General features: G+C 42.4%; 1 pseudogene; it reads right to left on the minus strand.

The window, feature by feature from the left end:
• Positions 1 to 265: 265 nt before the first annotated feature.
• On the minus strand, positions 266 to 1166 carry LOC103249383 (annotated as a pseudogene).
• Positions 1167 to 4886: the final 3720 nt, after the last annotated feature.

The raw sequence follows: 4886 nt of genomic DNA on the forward strand, positions 1-4886 counted from the left end.
GGGAGTGAGGGAGGGAAAATAAAGAAAAGGAATTAAGTTGATCAAGTGGAATTCTTTTTTTTTTTTAAATTTTTAATTCTTGGGAACTATGAAGTCCTTGTAAGCACAGCTCATTTCTGCAGATTATTTTCCAAAGGTGTACAAAATGGAACCAAAACGGAGAATCCTTTAAGAACCTGAAAGGGTGCAACATTAAAAGCTACGATTATCTGGTAGCAAGTGTTCCAGCCTTCAGTTGCCAGGCGCTTCCTTCTATTCCTGAGAGTTAGTGGGATGAAAACATCTTCCCCGTGATTGCTTTCATTTCTTTTTTCTCTGCATCTGGGCGTGCGCTGCTCAGCACCTTGAGAAAGTCAGATGTTTTTGCCCTCATACGTGTGTGGACATAGGCCTTAGAGCACTTGAGTGGTAGTGGAGGTAGTCTCGAAACGTGTGGATCAGGTTGATGGTGCTGTCTCGAATGCTGGCACTGGTGTGGCAAGGGAACAGCATGAGGGTCATGTAGTCGATGTTGTCACCCACAGCAGCATCTGTGTCTTTCAGCTCCAGAGGAGTTCCCTGTGGCTAAAGAGGGCCTGTGGGGCGGTGTGGCTGGCTCTGCATCCTTCTTTGAACTCCTGCATGAACACCTTTCCAGTGACTACCCCATCGTCATCCGTAAACACTGTGCTGAAGACTACTGTGACCCTGTCCTTTTTAGACTCAACATACGTGGTCTCATCATCCCTATAATAGATAACCGCCCTGTTCTCGCCTTCCTTGCCCTCTTCTTGGAATTGGAAGTATTTTTCAAAGCCAGAGGCAAAACAATTTCACTTCAACATGCCAGCCTGATGCACGATGGAATCCTTGGGTACAGGCAGATTTTCAAGGTCACATAGCAAGGAGACATTATATCCTGATTCAGGATTTACCAAGAAGTTCCCATACACCCTCTTTAATAACTTATCAGCACCACATGCCTGAAGTTCCTTGTAGAATTTCAAAGAAATACTGACCATCACTTTTGTCTTATCTCCATTAGGATTTCAAAGATGACAGAGGGCACCATCAAAATCTGCAAATGTTACTTCTACTGCTTCTGGTTTGTTTCCGGTGGCTGCATTCTTGAACTTGAGTGCAAGTGTCTCCTCGATGATGTGGTTGTTCACCTCCAGCAGGATCATGGCGGTGGCTGGCCCCTGACGCCTGAACCTGCCTGCCGATCTGACACTGCTGCTGCCACTGCCACCTCACCAATAAGGCTGGTCCCCGCCTAGCCCCCGGCTCTCAACATTCTCCTTTAAATGAAGAAAATGTAATCTCAGTACTAGAAGTACAGCTGGCAATCCTCTCATTTCAGTCTCTCAAGTAGCTGGGACTACAGGTGCATACCACCATACCCAGCTAACTGTTTTTTATTTTTTGTAGCAACAAGGAGTTCTCACTATGTTTCCCAGACTGATACTGAATTCCTGGGTCAAGCAATCCTCTCTCCTCAGCCTCCCAAAGTGCTGGGATTACAGGCATAGGCCACTACACCCGGCATATAATATTTATATAATGATAAGTAAGTACTATTTATTGTTCCTCAACTTTTAGCCAGGAGAAGAAAAAATAACTAAAGAATATGGCATTAGTGGAAACAAATATAAATAAAACATTTGCATTTACAAAAATTACCAATAACAAAATAAAAATACGATTTCTAAATATTGGGGGAGGAAGAAAGTATAGAGTTGCACATTAAATTCTCATATTTCCTATCAGAAAGTCAACAGATTTTTTTTATAAAAGCAACAAAAGAGACAGATAGGATTAAGAAGGCTGACAAGAAGCAGCTAGAGTGTGTTTCTCCCACTGAGTAAAACAAAACAGAGAAAAGTCCTCAGAGCTCAGAAAGGAAGGAGACCAGTAGTACATTCCACAATTCATCAGAGAAGTGATAAAATCTACAAAGTGCAAAAAGAGAAAAATCGATCAGTCTGGATTGGAACTAGCCAAAACCACCCAAATCACTGCACAAACAACGAGCAGCTTCTGGCTGCAGCACAGGAAGTGAGTGAGGGGAATTCAGGAGTTCTGTGCTCCTGCCATCAACTTAGAAGACCCCCTGAGTCTTGTGGGACTCCAGTCCCTCAGGAGAAACTGCCTCACCCATAACAGTGCTCTGCCGAAACCCATGGGAAGTGGTGCAGGAAAAAAAAAAGCCCTGAGTGGCTCTAGCAGCCATTTCCTAGGAACTCAACCCCTGCTGACCGCTGCTTTCTAGCCAGGCTGGAAGGGAATGGCCCCAAGAGCAAATTGTGCTGTGGCAGCCAGTTCCTGGCTGCGGCAGGACTCCCATAAGAAGATGCAGGGCCAGCTACACTTTTACAAGCTGAACACAGATTGCCTGAGGCTAAGGTGGGGAGGCTGGGTGGGACTCATTGCCCTGGCAACCTTTCACTCCCCAGGTAAACTCTTTTGTGTAGCCTCTACACCCCATCAACAGAGCTGAATTACCCCAGTGGCCAGAAACTCCTTCCCAATCCCCACAGGGTAGCCAATCAAGCACACAGCTTGAGTAGCTCCCTTCTGCAAAGGCTCAAAGAAGACAGAGAACTTGGGTAGTCCCCACAGTCCTGCCCACTGCCTAGGTAGCCTGGGTACCTCCTATGGGACAACACAGGCCAAGCTGGCTGTCTCCCACAAGTGCCAGATCCTGGTCGGAGGTCAACAGGTGGTCTATTACATCTCATATCATCTTCCTCAGCATTTGGGAAGGTCTGACCCCAGACCCTGGCTAACACCACTATCCAAGCCGCCCCGGTCATTCAAGATATCTTGAGCCTATACACGTACCCAGCACAGCACTGCCACAGGTAGGATCTGAAAAACTCACCACACCAAGGCTATATATAGTTAAGGGAATTCTGCAATAAACAATAAATGCTGGTATCGATGTGGTGAAAGGGAAACACTTATACATTTGCTGGTGGGAGGGCAAATTAGTACAGCCTCTGTGGAAATTATGGAGATTTCTCAAAAAACTAAAGGGAGAGCTACTATTCCACCCAGCAATCCCACTACTAGGTATCTACCCAAAGGAACAGAAGTCGTTATCAAAAAAAAAAAAAAAAAAAAAAGAATACCCGCATTTGGATATTTATCGCAGCACAATTCACAACACAAAGACGTGGAATCAACCTAAATGTCCATCAACTGTTCAGTGGATAATGAAAATGTGAGATATATATATATATATATATATATATACACACACAAAATATTATCCAGCTATAAAAAGAATGAAATAATGTCTGTTGCAGCAACTTGGATGGAATTGGAGAACATCTTCCTAAGTGAACTAAGGAACAAAAAAGCCAAACACTACATGTTCTCACTTACAAGTTGGGGGCTAAATGAAGGATCTGCAAAGGCATAGAGAATGCTGTAATTGACACTGGGGATTCAGAATGGGGAGGGTGGGAGGATGGGAAGAAGTGGAGGGATGAAAAGTCTTATTGGGTACAATGTATACAGATGGGGGTGGTTGGGTACACTTAAAGTCCAGACTTCTTTGCCAGTATACACTGCATCCATGTAACCAAAGACTATTCGTATCCCTAAAGCTATCACAAGAAAAAGTGGAAAAAAAAATAAAATAAAAAAGAGGTAAAAATAAATATATAGCCATGTTCTATGGGAGGAGCCTCTCTTTAGTTCAGGGGGTGGTTTTTGGTTGGTCTAAACTGAGCATGGTAGTTTTAGTCCAAATGAGATATATTCTGAGAACAAAAAGAACTACAAAGAAATCTTAATCTGTATTGAGTAATCATATTGTTAGTAACCACTGTGATATTATTTTGAAAATATTATATCTAGTGTAGGATGAAACAAATAATTATGCTAATGTCACTTAAAAATTAAGTTTTCAGGTAACCCCTTCAGGTCCCCTCCCACTGTAGGAGTTTTTTTGTCCTCTCACTAAATCCTGCTTTCTAAAAAAGTTTTCAGCATAAAAAATCTAAATAAAAAATAAGCAAGTTAAAAACTCTAGGCCTTTGGGGGCCAGACCATCACGCAGCCACACAAAGAAAAAATAAAAAACTCTGCAAACTTTAACTTCAATGGAAAATTATCAGTTATACAGCCATACTTTTTTTAAAAAAGAAAAAAATTATTCCTTAATTCTGACCACTGCAAAGGCCTAGAAGCAATGACCATTTCAGCAGCAATAAGCATCCCTCATATCCAGACTGTGGCTTCTAAATATCATTTCTCATTCAAAAGAAAATGACTGATTCTAAGTCTGGGGTAGGAAGTAGACACGAAGAGCCTACTTGTCATGCCAGAAAGTAGGAATGACATAAAAAAGTAATGGGTTCATACCAAAATGACATGGAAGCTAACCTTTATTTAAATGCTCTGAAGGAAACTCAATGGCCAAAGATGTGACAATTTGAACATCTAAAAGGCTATCAAGGGCAATGGGCTGAAAAACATAAAATATATAATATGAGTTCACAACACACTCATGTCAACTTTAAAGGTGGCTATGGAAATAACTCATCATTCTGAAAACAGGTAAATAAAGGGAAAGAGTCAAGTTCTTGGTCACATATATAGCTGATGGCTCACTATACTTAGAGATACACAATGACTGCTGTAACACCAGCCATCACATCCTCAACCACATATCAATATCCAGAGGTGGCAAGTAAGGACTTTCCTCCATGGGTCTGTTTTTTTGACTTGGTGTCTCACTTCATCGCCCAGGCTGGAGTGCAGTGGCACGCTCACAGCCACTCCAGCATCAACCTGCTGGGCTCCAGTGATCCTTCTGTCTCAGCCTTCCAAGTAGAAGGAACTAAATGCATGTGTTACCACACCCGGCTAATTTTTTTTTTTTTGAGTTGGAGTCT

Source organism: Carlito syrichta, unplaced genomic scaffold, assembly GCF_000164805.1.
Source record: "Carlito syrichta isolate Samal-C Ts95f unplaced genomic scaffold, Tarsius_syrichta-2.0.1 Scaffold120461, whole genome shotgun sequence".
NCBI classification, from domain to species: Eukaryota; Metazoa; Chordata; class Mammalia; order Primates; family Tarsiidae; genus Carlito; species Carlito syrichta.